Here is a 20,302-nt window from a genome sequence, read left to right on the forward strand (position 1 = left end):
AGGAAATTGTTCCGGTCGCTGGTGACTTTCCCTCAAGGGAACCTATAATATCTGACACAGCTGTAGCTCTCCATACAAAATGTACAGCTGCAGCAGATATCATAGAGACGACTCTTATTTGTCAGTGCCAGTTTCTGTAAATTCGCAAAATGTTCTGGCGATTGTGCATTCCGGGTTTAAATTTTCTAAAAATTGGTCCTGTGGGGTCTCTTTCCCTTGGCACCGATTACAGACATCACACTCATTTAAATAGCAATATATAAACACGGATGCAAACTACTACTACATCGCTTCGTCAATGGGAAGAATTCGATTTTATGCCAAAAGAATCTGTAATTTTTTGCGATCGAACGAAAAATCTTTCGTCAGAAGAGTTCTGTAGTAATTCTATGGCAAATATGTACCTCGAATCCATGTCCAAGAAAGTTACAAAATATGTACTTGCCACACTTTGTGTAGACAAAATATCGGACTGGCGAAAAATTACAGACAAACAACTTTTATGTACGATTTAGAGGGCATACGGAATAGAAATATTGAGTCGACTGTGCATAATGAAGAATTTAATTCTCTAATAGACTGATGACCATCTTTAATTGATCGAATCTCTTCAGACTTAATCGTTTCATTGGGGAAAAATCTTCAACATTTTGTATGTCTTCACATATAAGCGAGCCTTTTCACGAAAATATTTCTCCGATACAAATAATATGACAGCAACAGCTCAACAATTTTCAATACAAGGATGACGGCATATATATAACGCTCGCTGAGATGGTGTATTGAATATCAGTATACCCATCCAAATGTGCTCTAAGAAAAATGGAAAATGAGAAAATATTTTGTTGGTGTATGAGCCGAAAGAGAGACCTAGAAAACAGTCGAACACGAAATTTGTTCTCATGCCAAATTATATATTTTCACTGTTTTGTCAGTCTGTTTCCCTTTCTTTTTCTCACTGAATTTGTATTCGAAACTCGATGAATTATTGAATGTAGTCATATTATCCAACAGCACACACATTCATGGAAGTAAAAATGATATTCCATGTGTTTCTCTGACTCGAACTCGGTTTCATTCATGGTGTGTATGTACCTATATGTATATACGATACAAAGCTGGCACATAACAAGGCACAAATACAATTACAACGTATTACGTAGGCTATATGCAAACACATGAAAATTTTTGTCGTCGGAGTTGAACTGATAATGAAAAAGTTTTCCTCTTCCATATTTAGTCGATTTCGCACCGCCGTCGTTATCGGAAACAAAAGTATAGATTCGGTTAGTAAATAAATTACAAAATAACAATATTTTGTTTTATTAATGTTCTGAGTATACTTTTGCGTTACTTGGAGTTTACAATTGAAATTTGTATTTCGTTCAAATTGTACCAATATTGCTAAATGATTTTTTGGTTTTCGGTTCTCCAAACGTTTTTGTTTTGTGGTGTTTTTCATCAAATATAATTAAATTTAAAAAAATTCTAATTACAAAAGTCGTTGAGCTGTGGAACTTATAATAGATGGTAAATAACCACTAAAGTGCTCTGCAGCATTATAACCAACATCAAATAATAATTGAACTCTTAGGATCGACTAAATATCTGTTCGAGCGAATGTTTAAGAGGAAAAATGTTCTGACAATATAAGTTTGTCGTATTAACTGCAAAAAAATAATTTGAAAATAAAAATAATTTTTTTTGACGATGTTCTTGACGAATTAATCGCCTGGAAATTCTCGTTATTTCGTAAACGAAAATTTATATTTTGTGGCAAGACTTTACCGAAATGAACTGAAAGCAAAAGAGATTATTGCAAAACATCAACATTAGATTCCATCTAATTATTTGCTGCAACCGAGTGATATTGTATACACATATTTACACAGAAATAAATAAATAAAAATTGAGTAAAATTACCACACGCAATGACATACAAGGCGCAAGAATCGCACCAGACATGACAGAAAAGTGATAGTGTTGATAATGAAAATACAATTTTCTGTTTCGTATACTTCTATTTTGTATACACTTTTTAAAAATAGCAAAACAAATTGTGCCGTTATAAATACGGAACAAATTTTTTATGAATGAAGATAAAAAAAGTAAAAAAAAAAATTGTTTCTTTTTCTATAAATAATAAAAGCTTCTCTCGTTTTTAAATTTGTGATGGACGAAAATAATTTACCTATAAGGAGTAAATAATTATTGTTACCGATGTGATGTATATACGTACATAATAATACAATAAACGACGACGGGAGTATATCGCGCGCGTAAGTTTATTTTTCGGTTAAATATAGCAAAAGAAAACAAACTTTGTCGTGACGCTTTTTCTACTATATGTACCATTGTATTATTGGTCTCTTTAAACTAAATTATAAATAATTTGGTTCCGTAATAAATACATAAACACACCAATCGGTGGGAGTGTAATCAACTGTGATGAAAATTCGAAAACTGGATAATGTAAGTCTCTGTCATATATCGATGCATTCGTTCATTTTTGTTGTTTATTATTTATGTTTGATCGGAAAACGAGAAAACAAAACAAAACAAAAAATATTTTTATTCCCCGCACACCTTACATTCATAGCAAAGGTGTCAATTTCCGCATTTTTATTGTTTATAAAATTGAAATCATAAGTCCCCCACCTCTCCCGTATTCTTCAATTTTTGTGGTCTGTATTAGAATTGTTCGATTTAAAAAATTCAATATTTTAGACGACCGGTAATTAATGCTAAATGTATAAGTACACGTCCGTCGAATATTTTCCTGGTGACCAGCGCATTTGGTGTGTATGTTCATTTTATTACAATTTGTTACGATTTTTTTCTTACTTAAAAGAAACAGATTTTGCGGAACATGATGTTTTGATTAGCAGGACTGTTCGAATCGTCGCAATTCTTCAAAATTTGTAGCTAGTATTAACGTTAGTAGCTTGTTAGTTGTGCCGGTATTTGGTTAGCCTGTCTCATTGACTATTGTTTCAGATTTAGCGATCATATTGCGGTGCTTTCAAGTCTGTTACTTCATTTATCGTCTCGTGGTAGACAAAATCTTCTACTTCGTTTTTGTTGTATAAACAACAAGGGTCTACTTGGATGCCCATTGCTAACTTTTCTTGTTTTGGTCGACAACAGATGATTAGCAGTTTCTAAAAAGTTCCATATTTACTATAGTTCAAATCAGTAACGAATAAGCTAGCAGTACATCTATGTTGTACAATACACGTGTGTAATGGTTTGTTTTGAAATTAAGATATCAACCCAAACTACTGTTCTCCCATCTTCAAAAGAAAGAGTGTTGGGAAACAGATCTTTTTCGTCATTGACTTGGTAATTCTGTTCCAAAAAAGTTGTCTGCTTAACGCTACGTTAAAGAGTCAAATTAAACTTTTCAGTAAAGAAGCAAATGTGTTAAACGTTTTATAAACAACATCCGAAATGTGATAAACAGGAAACTCGAAATGCCTTTCTTTTTCACCTTCGTACAATTCTGGTGTAACACGAGAATCATCTCTGGAAACAAATTCCGTTATTCTAAATTTAACTTATCGTTTGGACGCATCGTACCAGCTTAATTAATGGAAAGAAGAGCCGAAGAATGTTTTTCCTCTAAATTCCAAAACAAATTACGAAAATTAATCGTTTCCAGCATTCCTTCCTCGGCCATAAGATAATGTCAGTTAATACTCCATTGTCTGTCGGAAATAAATCCATTTCGTTGGTAAGACCAGTTTCTAACGATTGAGATTATATGAAAATCCATGTCGTTATTTCATGCTACGTCACACTTAAAATATGCATCATAGGACTGCAGTCCATAAATACCACTCTAATACCGGAGATATTGCTGGTGTCATGAATTTTTTGCTATTTTAATAAGAGACGAATGATGATGTCACTTAATTATAAGAGCAAACTGAAAATATCTATTAAAAGAATCGATTGCGTATGGAGATCATGTAGCTGTTTCTGTTATCGTTCAGTAATCCAAATTGCGAAAATATCGAGAGAAAAATTACAAATGTATTTTCATAGCCTTCCATCGAACCTGTATACACATCGATGTACACGAAGTTAATATTTTTTCAGCAAAACTCACTTCATTCTATTTGATCAATCTGTTTCCTTTACTTTGCATCTGTGCGAATTTACATCAACCATACGTCAACAAAAATTGTTCACATTAATTAATGGGAGAGTTACTATAACATTTCTCAAAATGTCTGACTAGGTGACGGCATATTATATCGGTGGCGGTGGTATTATATGAATGGTTGTTTACATTTAAATTTTTTAATAAAAACATACCCACGTCTTCTCATTTATTTTAAAATTAAATTAAAAACTTTTTTTTTCGGTATATTCGGATGTGAGAAAAATTTGAGGGAAAACTTTGTTGCTAATAAAAAGATAATTTCATGGATGGGTAGGATGGTCGGCTGGTTATCATGTTCGCTTCTCGTCTGCAGCATCGTGTAGATTACTCCTTTTCGTTTGTAATATCGCATGAAAATTACTTTCGGCTGTTTATAGACTCATTGATGGCTGGGCGTTGATAATATTTACGCAGAACATGTTTATGAAATGGGGGCACCTTAATCACTAATATCTCAAATTACGAGTGAATTCTATGTTAACGATTTACCGTGTACAGAAATTACAGCAAAACACTTGGTGTACGAGTAATTCGTTCGGAACCGGAGTAATTAATATATTCGAACCGGAGCCAAATTGTTACTGATACGAATCAACCATGAACCAATAGCCCTATCGAAATTATATAAAAATGAGTTACACCATTAGCGAAAGGACATGCTTTTCTGCTTGTAGTCATTTTTGTTTTAAACGCAAAGTACACATATCACTCCAATCACGACTACAATATAACTACAACCCGAAAATAGATAAAAATATCAAAAATTTATTAAAGTACCTGGCATGTGCCACTAATAGTAGGTGTTAATTTGAGCGTTTTTCATTTCGTATTTCCTATAAATGATAGTCCATTGTATCAACAGCACTATTCGATTAGCTTAACTCGTGTATTTGTAACGTAAACTTTGAATACACATACACTGGTTCATCCCGCCCTCTCATTCTAATCTAATCTAAAACTCTGGCATTATCTACGAAAATTACGATTATCCGTTCAAGTGCTCTAAGATTTGATCGATAAACAAGAAATCGTCAACCAAATCTTTCGCTTTCGACGAAATTTATTTTCTTGTAAAAATTTCGGGAATTTTACATCTTGAAATTTATGTCAGACCCCCGCATTGTTACCTCCTACGAACGTAACATTTTGACGTTCTGATTATTAGCCAGAGAGACAAACACTTTAAACGCATTAAAGGCGTAATAGATTTCATTATAGTCCCAAAGTCCCTTTTATTGCATTAATAATGCCATGTCATTGGGGCTACATAAAGTCTAGTATTATGTGCAGTGCATTATATATATACGTACGTCGTCCTATATGGTTGAACATCTTCGCTGAGGATGTATTCAGATAATCCTATTGCTAATATGATTTAATTAGCAAGTATTTAATGACATTCTAACATAGAGTAGGAGATCATAGTTGGGTTACAATGGCGGGAAAGTTATTTTTAGATTAAATCGTACCTACGAAACGAAGAGACCATAAAGTTTATGGGACTCGTTAGAACTTTTAATAAAATGAAAAAGCAATTCGTTCGTGCCTGTAGATGCCGAATAGAAGACTTTTGATTACGTTGAAATTTTCATTTCTCATAAGAATGTGACTGCCCACAACATCAGTTCACAAACTTATTTCACCACAAAAATTTTCTTCTCAATTTTCATTTGTTCGAAAATCAATCACAAATATCTTACATTTCGAGAATGTTTATTACATCTGAGCATCGTACATAATTGATAACTCACAGTTCGGTTTTCGTTTGTTTGCTTTAACATACAATATAACAACTCACAACATTGACACATCCTTTGAGACTTTCGTTGTGCGCGTAAATTATAAACTGCTTCCATCAGATTCACTTAATTCTGAGACTGCTTCTGAAATTGTAAAGCTTGTCACATCCATTTTAATGTGCCACAAAATAAAATCTGAATTTTAATAAACACAACGAAACTGAATTGTATATTATTATACGACGAAAATGTACGGTTTATACGGTCGTGAATTGAGTTTTATAATTGAGAGAACTGAGTTGGATTTATTTAAAATTAAAATTTTTAAAGTGAATTTCTATGTTTGTCCTAAAAAAAATGTTTTAAAATAGTTCCATCCAGCAGAAATGTAGGGCAGACACATATGAAAAAAATAGGATTAATCAGCAAAAGTAATGTAACTCTTGGTTCCTGGAATTGTGTGCCACTGTGGCATAGATTCGGTTTCGTTGATATTTTTTATTCGATTCATCTGCCAATTGGAACATCCTAATTTAAAATTATAAAGAAACGACAACAACAACAACGAATTTTTCATCCTCCGATCCTTCCAACTTCCAATGCACAACGTGTTAGAACAGTCGATCGACAATTTAAAGTCAAACCGGACTTGTAGCACATAATGTCCGTATAACATTCTATGATTATCGAGCACAACTCATGATTTCTTAGCGATCCATGGAGTTCATTTTCACATACATGGTAAAACGTCGATGCAAAAAGAATACCTGGTGTTTATCCTTCGTTTCTCCTAAAACTGTCAACGTACTCCATGAACCATACGGTTTATAATAAGTTTGTTTCATCTACCAATCTACCAATCTTTCTCAGTGTTTGATGCAGAGTCATATACCGATCATACTTATGACTGAGGTCAATGTAAGTACAAGTACATAAATGACTTGCATTTCTTTGCATATCTGCCTCTGATAAAACCTACCTTGACACCAGCACTGGAATATACCAATAATAGTAGATTAAGTCCTTCTTTGGAACTTTTTATTTTGATCAGTGTGAGGCCGTTTGCCGAAGGTAAGGGATGCAATCACGCAAAATACAAACAATTACAAAAGTTTTGTTAAAACCCCCGATAAAAATGCGTTTTACTGCTCATATCGATAAAGTAATGATTCATTTTCCGGAGTAGCAGTCAGTAAAGGACAATTAGCAGACTCTTATTGATCGTTTTGATCTTTAAACAATTCACAGTAACCGTGTACCCTGTTTAGTAGGTTTAAGTGTAAGTGCCCTTTATTATTATTTACAGTTCAACCTATAACCGATGTTGTAATATTACTGAAAACGTATTATAGAAATGTCTGTCAAACGTCTCATGGGACTGTGAACATTATTTGCGTTATTTTGCTATGTGTATTATCATACGCAAGAAGTATACTTATTCTACTTGTTATGCTGCGAATTATATTCATTCAGATGGCATTTACTGTGTAACCGGTGCGAAAATGGAAATTCCAAGCGACAGCATATTAAACTTTTTCTTTTTTGCTTCACGTGAACGTACACGCGTTTTCTATCAATTGATTTAAATCACTGAGCAGTAATCAATCCTTTGACAATTACTATTAGGTTAAACTTAACAAAATCATTTTGAAATGAAACCATTCATCGCCCACCTTTTACAATGTGTATGATTATACACCGTTCGAAAACAAACTTTGAGCTTGGTTACAAGAAGAGAACAAAAAAAAAACAACCAACCAGCAGCAGCAACGACAAAAAAATATACGACGACGGAAATATATACACAACCAGCAACATATTATTTCCATATGACCTAATAAACCTTAAATTTCTGAATTATTATACCTTTTCCTCCTTCCGAATGTTCAACATAGAATGTTGTGTCTTTTTCTCTGACAACTTTTTTTTCTACCCATCATTTTCCATGACTTTATTCTATATACACCACCACTGACAGTGTATATAATTCCATATATTCCTAAACGGTTGCTTGCTTTGTAGCAACTTTGATAGATCCGTATAGTCTCTGAATCCATCGTATATTATATTCCATAAAGCGATGAAACATGGGCATACATTGTAACATCACCGATTTAGGTTAGAACACTGTTACATTCACAATGTTAACATATATATCGTACAGTGATAAAATGATGTCTATGCCTGTACAAACATATATATATATAAAAGGGACGTAATAAAGTATGCCTATAATATGTCTATGTAATGCTGTGTGGCAGGTACATGTCAGGTGAATTTTCGAGCTCATCTAATTTTCAGATCAATATACATTAAAGTTGTTCCCAATGAATGAAAATGTTAGTTTCACTTAAAATGATGGAAACCGAACACGGGCACTATCATTGAAAACATTTATTATGAATGCCTAGGTGTTTTACATTTCATACTCTCATATAATGGCAAACGACGAATGCATTTTCCAATTTCATTCCATTGTCGCAGGCATGATGAAGAAGATATGCAGAACGAAGCCAGATCGTGTTTTCCGTTGATTATTGTATATGGTTTTGAAAAATCATCTTTCGTTGATTTATCTACGACACCGGGGCAAAATGAGGTAAAATTGGGTGTAATGAAAAACCTTTTTTCATTTACGAATCGGAATTCGAGGCCACGTTGTGTCATCCTTCTTCAAGTAATTAAAAACTTAACTTAGCGACCTGAGATCATAACCTATTTTTAGGAAATTTAATTCCGAAAAAGTTCAGAAAAATTCGGAAAACTATAAAAAATTCGGAACTTTTTCAGAATTTTTCGCTATTAAAATTCCTAAAAATAAACCCTATATGAGGTGATGTTAACCTGTCACATACGGTTATTCATCTGTTATCGATAACGATGACAAAAATAATGACAAGCTCTGAGTAATATGATCCTTTATATAGATCAAGTCCGAGTAACTGTAAATCCGAACACTGACAGCTGCACCGTCATCCATAGAGAACCCTAACCTCAATTATTGAGATGCCGTTTAATTTTATGTTTTTTCCGGATCAAGAAAAACGTTTAATTTAGTAGATTTCCAATGTATAAAAGGTGAAATTATGATCGTTTCTTGTATGGCGTAAGTGTTTAAGCTCATTATTTTACAAGAAAACCATTAAAACATTTGTAACTTATTCAATGATTCAACAACGACTTGCATTAAAGCTCTCGTATCGAAAGGGGACGATAAAGACATCAATGATATCACACACAATAATTTACTGCGCGTAAAATATTTTATTGAACGGGTTCGGGTTGAATAAGTGGCTTCTGTATCGCAATTTTTTAATTATATAATTTCATTCATATATTTCAAATTTACTGTTATACTCGTTGTACCATCCATATCCATTCAAAAAAAAGCTCAAACTTTGATAAGAGATAAGACAAGTGCTTGCGTGTATTAAAAATGTGAGCAAATTGATTTAAAAAATCGATTGTCGGATGATTGATATAAATTTTTGGTATACAGGTAGTAATCACATTAGACGTTAGACATGGCATCGCTAAAATATTGGTTTCGTTTATTTTTCTGACAATTTTTTTTTCCCTCGGATGGAATAAATTGATTTCTCCTTTTTTCCAATTTTCGAGAAAAGCTTTAATGTATGTTTGAAATCACGTTTGCTTGTGCAACCAATGCGAATATAACAGACACGTGCTCGCACGTTCGGTATATGTGTGTACATTTAATTTTAACCTTATTTGGTTATAAAAACAAACAGGTGTCGTTATTCCGAAACGCTTTGTATGGGGATGAAAAACATTTTCCCATTAAACGGTTCATATGGTAATGAACATCAAAGATATTTCTCGCAAATTAAATTCAATTATTTCTCGATTTCACATTTTTCGTTTTAATTTTATTCAGTCAAGCTGTTTTTCTGCAGAACTAACTAACTAGGTATTAAGCTCTTCGTGTGCCAAAACAAAAAAAAATTGGCTCGCAAACTAGAGAGGCAAGCGACGGTTGAAATCATTTTAAATATGAAAATGGGTTTATTGTTGGCAAAACAGTTCTGAATCATGATTTTCATTCGGTTCTTCTTCCACATTTTTTTTTCGTTTTGTTCAACCATTTCGTTGTGTACAAAATCTTTAATATTTGAATATGTTGCATATCGGATAGATTGATATAATAACTTGGATCATTTTACGTTCCGTCTGGAACATCGTTTTTACGACTAAATTCGATTGCAGATTGAATATTCATCATCAGAACTACAATTTATCGATGAAACTAAAATATTCAGAACACGGAAAACATGAACATTGCTAGCAAAAAAATAATTGAAATTGTTCGTCCTAACTGGGATTGTCCTTAAATTTTTAATTATTTTGTTGTCTCGTTTTCTATTAATCCATCTGAAAACACAATTAATTTCCATTAGAATTTTTGAGTAAAAGTGGAATAAATTGATCAGTTATTTAGGGAATTGAATTAACGGAATAGTCATCAGAGAACAAATACTCTGAAAAAGTGTCTGAGTTAGGGCTTTTAGGGTAAAAGGGCTATTTACGCTTCCCTGTTAGATAGGGACCTTATTCTCGGATGAACAAAAGAAAATACAAAAGAAAACTCACATCTAAACAGAGGCTCGCAACTAACCTTCTTACTTATTCGGTAATTTTGCTAAAAGCTCTCTCGATCCCGTTAAGCATTAATTTGTTAAAGAATCTTTGTTAAATAAAGAAAATAATTTTCAAACATGAACCCTAACTCTCACCAGTGTGGGCGAATATGGTTAACAAGGGACAACGATGGTACGTGAGCTAAGCGTCCGCTCAAAGCTCATGATAATCATAATAAATGTTCGAGGAAGTTGTTATTCGCCAGCGACGTCTGGACGAGTATAAATACTATGTTTCTATCATGTAGACGATCATCACTGTGTAGTGTGTATTGCCGTTTTGCTTGCTTAATCACCCACAAACCTTCTAATGTTGGATGTTTACTGCAACATCAAATTATAGAACTTTTGCCGAATAAATTGTGAGAAACCGGTCTCGGTCATTTATATTCATCAACCTTCAACTATCTTGTACTCTTCGATCGTTACTATCGACTATTATTTTCAGATTATTTATTAGAATAACAACAACAGAACAGAAATGCTTCCAGCGTTTTGTAAGTAAAATACCCGAAGAAAGTGAAGTAGTAGAGGGCTAGGTAGTGACAACAAAATCTTTATCGGAAACGTTTGAATTACAATTGTGAGTCAGATCGAAAGGCCGGACTAGATAGGAATGATATGTGGCGCCAGTGCAGGTTAAGCTGATTGAAGATTAGGTAACGGAACTGGAATTGTACGAATTGAACTTCAGCCGAACTTATTATTTTCAATTAATTACTTCTTGTTTACCGAAATTCTGGTTTTGCCCTTGCTGATGGCATCAACTCGGTGCAATGTTTGTGTTATTATAAATTACCTCCGGTCAGCTATTAGCATATTATGATTGTAAAAACAATGGTCAATTCATTAGTTTTGTTATTATCTGAAGCTGAACAGTATACCGCAAGTCAAAATATTCATTTTTCAATACAAGTTGTATAAGTTCCAAAACATGACCAATTAATACAACAGAAATTTGCGGATGCAAATCAACAAAAATATACTGTTTGTGGACACACCATCGCTGTAAAGACCAGTTTCTTTCGGTTTTTCGTGTATTAAAAAAAAATATTTTTTTTATTGAAAAATATCAGAAAAAAACCTTCCTATCATGTCGCATAATACATCTACCCGAGTGTGTATAGAGAATTCGGTATAAATTTTTTCGCTTCACTATGATAGAAGCCTAAAAACATACACAGCCACAACGTCAAGGTTAAGCTCTTATCATTGCGAACGGCTCGTTATCATCGTCCATATAATGATTGCAAATTTAACATTCTTGTTATTTACACTGACTATGCCACATTCGTACAATAGAGTTCAAATTGCTTGTTCAAAATTATTTTTTTTTTTATTATTATTTTTCGTATACTTTGAAATTTTTGAGTATATAGAGGAGACATTTAAATATTTAGTTAATTTCATTATCCACATTTATCTTTATCAACACTTGGCTGAGTTGAGTGTGTGTTGGTTTGTTTTTGCTTTGCGTATTTTTGTGTTTACTCGACGAGTTGTTTTGGTATGGTGATAATAAAATTGTTTAATAATTTTAAGTTAAACGAGAAATGAGAGTGTTAATCGTTGATAATAAATAACATTGTTAAGTGCTGATTTCACATTCGCAGAGGGAGAAGAAGTTGGAAATAATTTTTTTATTCTTCTTTGTAAGAAATTTTGAAGCCTTAAAACATCTTACTGAAAAATGGAAAGAAAGACCTGTCACATACGACCATTCATCTGTTATCTCGATAACAACGACAAAAATAATGACAAGCTCTGGGTAATATGGTCCTTTATATAGTAAAATGCATGTTATAAAAACTTGAAGTACAAGATTCGTTTGTTATTGGATTCATTCTTTCGATACATATCAAAGAATCCTGTAACCAGTGCAGTGTCTTCATGGAGACCATGTGGATCATGGTCCAGCATGTGTGTGCCACTTTTTGTTAAACCTAATTTATAATGGTCCAGGTAGCTCAAGAGGTTAGACAAAGAACTTTCTACAAAACAGAGACTGAACCCAACCATTCACTCGAGAGCCTTTGATTGGCTTTTTTACTCATGTCCTGTTCATGGTGTTGTTGTAGGAATTTACAAATGTTCTTAAATATGTTCTTGGTATGATGCTACGAAAATCGATAAAGGTTTGAGGGTCCTGCTTCTGCTCAACAAGAAAATTTCAGCTTTTCAATCGTTGTTATTTCCACCCAGTAGAATACTAAGTGTTTTCTTATTCATTTTAAAGTTTTTTTTTCCTTGTTCAATCGACAGTCGTCAGTTGTTCAAACACGTCTCGTTCCGTTGCAATGTTTTATTTCCGAAATTTGGTGGAAAGAGAATTTTTAACAATTCCGTCTTAACAGCTCTTACAGGGAGATAAAACTGAAATTCGACATGTTTTCTGTTTTGGGAGTTGTTGTGGTTTGGTTTGTAAATGATTTCACACAAAATTTGTTTAACCAAAATTCAGAAAATAAAAATCCAGATTGTCATTTGTGCAACGAGATTCTTGAGGAATCATTTACAAACCATAACACCTCCCAAATTAGAAAACATGTCGAATTTCACTTTTCTCTCCTGAGGAGAAGTCGGGTCGCAACTACTGGAATCTAATCAAAAAGACATTTTTAGGGTCGCTGTACGTCTTTAAGAAATAATTTCTTGTAAACAACTCATGCCCCAAAGCAGAAATAACAAAATCTCCTAAAATAGGAAAATTCCACAATCATGCAAGTGTCGTCAAATATGTATCGTTATAACAGTGTCTCGTTACGTTTCAACTTCTGACACAAATTAACGGAACTACTTAATGTTGAAAATGTACTCGACAGACTTTCCTAACGTTCGTAATGCGGAGAACTCTGTAAAACATTCGGATAATTGAAAATGTGATTTTCATACAGTCAATACACTCATCCAATTAAATCCTGAAGCTTTCGTGTGTATACTTTGTCCTCCGAATACGTGTAATTTTCCTATTCGAAACTATTCTCGTCGGAAAGCAACTTTTATTAATACAACCGAGAGAAGGATAAATTAAAACCGAAAAAAAAGTTAATTTAACATCATTTATTAACGACAAAATTACCAGCTAATTACGCACGCACACATGTGTGCCATCATTAATTTGATTCCTAAAAAGGTCTTTTTGTTGTTGTTGTTCTGTTATCATACCTTTGTTAGGACATGTCACCGTACACAATAATCATAGAACTGTACACGTAGTGGTATTCCCCCAAAAATTCTAATCCATTTGAATAAAAGCCTCTCCGAAAAGACGAAGGCTACAACATGCTTTCACAATTGGACAACGGCAGTCACAGAGAACGGACGTGTTTATGCGTTGCTCTCTAAAAGTGTTTCTTTTGTGTGGCTGTGTGTGAATTCATTTTCGATTTTGTCTAATTTCTGTGCCAACTTTTACGGCTTTGGTGTTTTTATTTTGCTGTAATGTTTAAATGGTGAAATTATTTTAAAGGTTTTATTAACGAAGTCAAAGTGTTGTTCTCGTAGGTCATTTTCTCTTTGATCAATAAAGTCGTTCTCGCCTCATTGTGCGATATCAACAATTGTGTTATTTCCTTTGTTATTTAACATGTGCTTCGTGGCGTCGGTTTACGGATTAACAATCGACTCTACCAGAAGCTAATGCTAAATTACGTGCTCGATTAATGTACGAAAATGACACATTGCCGTATGGCATCTGGCAGTCAATTTTAGTGCAGGTAAGGTACAAACGCTTCGGGTTCTCATTTGACACCCCAAAACCACATAGCAAATTTTTACAAATTTGCTGTGGTACAATCCCAAGATACAGAAACTATCTTGTACTCCAAAATGACCGCGAGGTTTAACAGATCTATTGATTGATACGTTGTATGGATGTCAAGGGATATGACGAAATACGAATCATTCAAACGCTACAACCTGCAACGCCAGAACGAGTTCAGTCACATGGTGGCATGGCGATTTATACGAAGAGGCAACTCATGGCCTATGGTGATTAGACACTTGCTATTACCTAAAACTAATAGCCGTAACCGTAACAAAGTCGGAAATATCAAAAAACCCAACATTCGCTTTCTCCATAAAAGAAACCATATCGACATAATGTCAATAGTAGAAAGAGCTACAACATGACAATGTTGATAGCGCCATCTTTGGGAAAATGTACAGGTCAATTAGTGATGGTTGTGGTATTCGCATACCACCCACGGCTTGGAGAATTCACAACGTATGGGACGTTAACACACGGTCGATTTGTGAACAATCTAAGTCGGGAGAGATATGATGTAAAATCACAGTCCATATGATCAAGAGACTTGTACAATAGCACAACAGGCCCATCTGAGGCTTAGGTGCTGGGCTTACACCCTCCCATCTAATCTAATCTAATCTAATCTGCTTTCACAATGAATTGCGATGTGCTTTGCGTGGGAAACCTAAAAAAAAGAGTCCAAAACAAAGTTCATTCAGATTGTCTTTTTCCCCGAAATTAATTGAGTTAAGCGAAGAACTTTGTTTTGACTGGGCTGATTAAAAATACACATTTCCACAACGAGAAGGGTTGTTTGTGCGGTAATATTACACTCGAACCGAGAGTATATTGCGTGAAATGATAAGTCAAACCGTCCGCTGTGAATTCACTGTACGGCAAATGCAAAATTACAATTCCCAAAGATTAAAAATTAGAGGAACAGCTCTCTTTCGACCCCCCGCGGGTGAAGATTATTCAATCATTTCCCATTATACGTTTTTGCTTTTATGGAAAGTTAATTTTTCACAATTTTGTTGTAGTTAAGCGGCAGATTTAGGGTCTGATGAAATTGGTTGATGCTGGGCTGTACATCAATTGTATTATGCGGACCAATTCATTGTAGAGATGATGATACTTTTGATGCTGGTTTTTGGTACTGGTTCAGTTATGTGATCCGAACATTATTGTTGTAATGGTCGGGGAAAAAAACGTAATCTCGCTGTGTGGGAAGAAAAACATCATTTCTTCTCAATGGTAGACTCAAAATCTGTCGTGAATTAAAATTTTAGGCGGTTTAAAGCCCCGTTACCACACTTTGGCAATGTCTATTGAAATTACGTCAAAAAATGACAAGACCTACGGATCTACATAACACATTGTAATCTCTGCATCCGTTCGCCAAACAAATTAAAATTAAAATCGGCAGAAGCTGTCTTACTCACATGTCATGAATATAAGGCTCGTGTCACGGCACCAAAAATAGACTAAGGTTATCCTACGTCGTTCGCGAAATTTGCTGGATGACATCTTTCACCAATCAACAGATGTAATACTTATCATATTTGCCAACAGTGTTCGTAAGAGAAGTTTTAAAAATAACAGTTCCAGTTCAAACAAAACTTCAAATAAATACTGCGAAGAATTTTAAAGTAATTCATTCAACATTTGTCAACGGCAAGTGCTGTACTGTTCAGCTATTTATCTTATACTTCACTTTTCTCAGAAAATTTTTTTTTCGTCTTTTTTTCTGTGTTCTTGAATTTGAATTTAAATATTTGTTCAGCGCGTTATAATATCGATTCGGTGTGGTAGTACATAGTGTGTGCTTTAAAGTATTTTTGTCAAAATTTGGTGACGTCATATCTACGAAACTCCAAAATTTTGATGACGTTTTGCCCTGTCATCAGGTGTTAAAATAGAGGTAAGGTTGTGTGACCTCAAAAATAAGTAATTTTGGAACAATGACGTAATATTTGGAACAGATGTGTATGGCTTGATGATGTCTTTAAATGATTAAATAGAGAATTATTTCGGTATCGTCAAGATCGTCACCAAAATTTTGTTAGTCAATTTGAAAATTGAAAATAGAGTTCAACACGTGCAATTATGCGACTGTACCTTGAAATTGCTGTATGGTTTTTGTAGTAAATACAAATTTGCAAGTCTGTCTTTGGTTTCACCTGGGTTATCTATGACGTTGGGACACGATCGATAATTTTAGATTCTTCTGTTTGCATTCATTTTTGTTTAGAGGTTGCGGTCATAGCACTATAACGGTTATGCATAGTAGAGCGGCATCAATTTCACCTTGATGTTGAACAGACGGCAGGCGTATAGCGACTATGTACGTAGTTATAAAAGGATCGTTTCTTGACTATGAGTATAGGCTCATATATTGGTACTAAATCTATTACTTCATTGGTTGTTGACATTAGGTCGGTTCCTTTTTCTATAAGAGGAACATTTGGTACCTACTTGGACTGCAAAAGGGGAATGCATTTAGCCAGTAACTTAGCAGTTTGTCAGAAGCTTGGATCCCACTGTGTGACCACTGACCAAGTAAACTTCATCTGCTTTCAGTGCTTTTCCTGTTTGCAGTTAGGCTTCCCCGATTTATTTTTAGAAATTTGGGCAGACCTTTCGTTACCTAATTCCTAATAAATAATTTAATGTCAATTTGAAGCGTACGGATTTCCATTCGTTTTTGTCCACATTAATTGAAAATAATATACAAAATTGCCACATCATTTTTCCACAACAATTTTAATGTGATGCAAATTAGTTGTACACAGCGCTTTTGTCATTCGACTGTACACAGCACTCAGCACATACATAAAAAATAGTCTAATAAAACACAATCCCTCCGTTGACATAGCATTATGGTGGCGTAAAAACCGCAAACTTTAACAATAAAAAAAGAACTCCATAATAATCAGCCATATACATAACAACATGTGGATATGGAATGGATTCATCTGTCTCTGTTTTATTTGTTTATACGGGTTATACTCCACATATAGAAGAAGTATGTGCATGCATATTATAACCGCGACTGGTGACCCGTTTCCGTGGAAAAAATTGGATCGATGGAAAGGTTGGCTTGGTACTTTTGTTTATCAAGGCCGTTCAGCGCTAACATCTATAAAAACCACTATCCGTTAAGGGAAACCTAGCAATAACAATTCGCTGGCGGAGAATAAAAAGAGTTAATTTTCATTTGAATGGGTGTTGGTTTGAGAGAATTTACTTCATTTCGTTGGAGCTTTCTGTTTTTTCCGTAGCAGAGGAAAGATTTTATTAGCTGTGTGGGTTTGTCATGTTGCAAATTATTTTGTTTTTTTCTTTCTCTTTGATCCGATGGTTCGATGGTCGGCGTTTGAAGACGAAGAAGAAGAAAGTTCATCGGTAATTTGTTTTGTTCATGGGGAATGTCACGCACATTATTGAAAATAAAAACCCCTCACCACTTAACGTACTAATTCACAGAAACACCACGATAAGTGTCAGCTTAATGGCTCTTATTTACCAAAATTATGGTTCTCTGTAGTGTAATTTGGAGTCTTTTTTTCTGGGTTTTTTTTGTTAAATATTAAATTAATGCTTTAAAAGAAGGAATTACTTCGGAGAGAGAAAATGCGTGTAAACATGAACAGAGCATCATGAATATTCAATGTGACTTTGAACTTAGCTTATAAATAGTGTCCTCTATTTCTGTGGTAAATAAACAGTTTTCAAAGATTTATCGATTATCAATTTCGAATTACACGTGTTGAGAGTGAAGAATATTTTCGGGAAAATTATCCCACCCAATCAGCTGGATCACTGGCCTTCGAAAAATAATTTCCCCAAAGTTATCTAATTTTTATATTCGAGTAAATCCAAGGAAATTCAGGGAAATTGAAAAATTTAAGAAAATTACTTCTTCCAAAAATAGGCTTTGATTGGGAGGATTAAAATTTTAATTGGATTGTAAAGGTCGTTGATGGAACGATTTTAGAATAATCGTCGAGCCAATTAAAACATTTCCAGGTGATAGTAATTCCATCCTGTATAAATAGCCATGACCGGGATAATGTCGAACAACTTATATTAAGATAAACATAAACAAAAACATAGCTAACGCCGACCCGTACGAAACACCTATTCGTATCAAAAGCCTTTAATGTGAAACTCTTCATTTCTCTTACTTCATTTTCTTCTCTGCTGAAAAACTATTCTTCCTTTTAAATCACTTACATTATCCACTCTTTGCCTTGTTATCATATACAATTAAATTGCCGGAGGCAATATAGACAGCCCCGTACGAAGTCAAATTTCATAAATTCCTATTTAAACAGCTATATACCGCTATATTTACCTATATTTCACTGTAAATAAACATTTCACAGAGGAATATGCTATTATATAGCTCTATATGCCTGTATATAGCTCAATATAGCTGTATATAGGTATATATAGATGTCCATATATGGAATCCCTGAAACCCCTCACACTTAACACATTATTTCCATGTTAACAGAAACTCTCTAAGTATCATTTTTCCCAAGATATTTCTATTTTACTAAAATCCAATATGGCCGCCGGCAGCCATTTTGTTAGGAGACCGGAAATAGTACCGACGCTTTACATTCGTTAATACCTTTCAAACAAAAAAAAAATCATGAAATTCGGTCAAAATTTACTCGAGATATTGACAAATATCCACGTTCACTGTACGGCCGAGTAGCCAGATAAGAGCTCACTCCAAGAGACCTAGCTCACGCTCCGGAGAACATAATTTCAAAAACTTTTTTTTCCCTGATTGGTACGGTCAATACCTATCTAATAAAGCTAAAACAGACGAAATATGTTCAAATTTGGCCGACCTACAAGCAAAAACTGCTTGCCGCCCTGTGCCTGTTCCACACCAAGGGGTCTAACTCACGAGTCGGTCATCCGATTTCCATAAACTTTTTTTTTGTCGATCGGTATTGTAAATACCTTTTATTTGACGTATCACTTACAAGTTTAACGTTTAAATGTCCGGAGATATCTTCGAAAAACCGTAAAGCACTTATTGGGCCACAGCTCGGGAGGGGTCGATCCAAAATCACTCATCTTCGAACTTAGCCTGTCTTTTGACATTACCAAACGGGAAAAAAAAGAATTTTCAAAATCGGACAGACGGACTTTTTTTTTCGCGGATTTGGCATCTCTAGACAACCACAATAGGTTTCCCCTTACTCAGGGAGTCCAATTCGACGTGTTACAAACGTATGCGTAAACCTATAAGACCCCAGTACTTCGTACGGGTCTAAAAATTTTAAGAACATAGTGCGTAACTGGCTACAGTGTGTGGTTGGTCACTTGGCAGAATTGTCACAAAAATGAGAGAACTAAATAGTTTCGCATACACTTGACCCACTAAAAAATGCGGACCGTATTTTCAGTTTTATTTACATATTAAATACAACGCGTCGGCTGCAGTACTCCACAATCGAATTCAATTTTTCAACGTTCGTTCAGTGGTACAACAAGTGATAAAGATTTCTTTTTATCGTAGATTTTATTTATAAAATTAACCGAAATTCCTGCGTTTACTTTCCTAAAATAATAAAAAATTTATTTTTACTTTTACACCACTAGTTGTGGAATGTACACACGGTTATTAGTATATACATATACTGTCGACTCATTCATCGTTTCTTATAACTTTTTTTGATGTTAAAATTAAAACACGTGATTTATTTTTGATTTTCATAATCTATATATATATAGACGACAAACCGTTGAGCTTTTTCTAGTACTATACGTGTAGTAATGGTACAATCTACGAATTTCTCATTTACTTTTCGACGATGATGATAATAATTGGTGGGCTATTACATAATAAGATTTGTGATTTTTTTTCGCTATGCGCGCGATAACACAAATATAAAGTGTTTATTCTAATGAAGATATGATAAAAACAAAATCATGTAAATTTTTTGTTTTGCGTTTATTCGCTTCG

General features: G+C 34.1%; 1 protein-coding gene across 17 annotated transcripts in view; it reads left to right on the forward strand.

Annotated features, from left to right (window-relative positions):
* LOC119074119 (myocyte-specific enhancer factor 2) overlaps window positions 1-20,302 on the forward strand; it is an 82,510-nt gene that overhangs the window by 50,934 nt on the left and 11,274 nt on the right. For 2 of the 17 annotated variants that reach the window (XM_037180100.1, XM_037180102.1), the window contains exon 1: window positions 15,975-16,234. The exons of 13 other annotated variants lie outside the window; for them this stretch is intronic. The gene's annotated coding sequence lies outside the window, so the exon portion shown is untranslated. Of the gene's footprint in view, window positions 1-1,238; window positions 2,473-15,974; window positions 16,235-20,302 lie in introns of those variants that run through there. 2 more of the 17 variants (XM_037180091.1, XM_037180090.1) reach the window with 2 other exon arrangements.

Source organism: Bradysia coprophila, unplaced genomic scaffold (genome assembly GCF_014529535.1).
Source record: "Bradysia coprophila strain Holo2 unplaced genomic scaffold, BU_Bcop_v1 contig_138, whole genome shotgun sequence".
NCBI lineage: Eukaryota > Metazoa > Arthropoda > Insecta > Diptera > Sciaridae > Bradysia > Bradysia coprophila.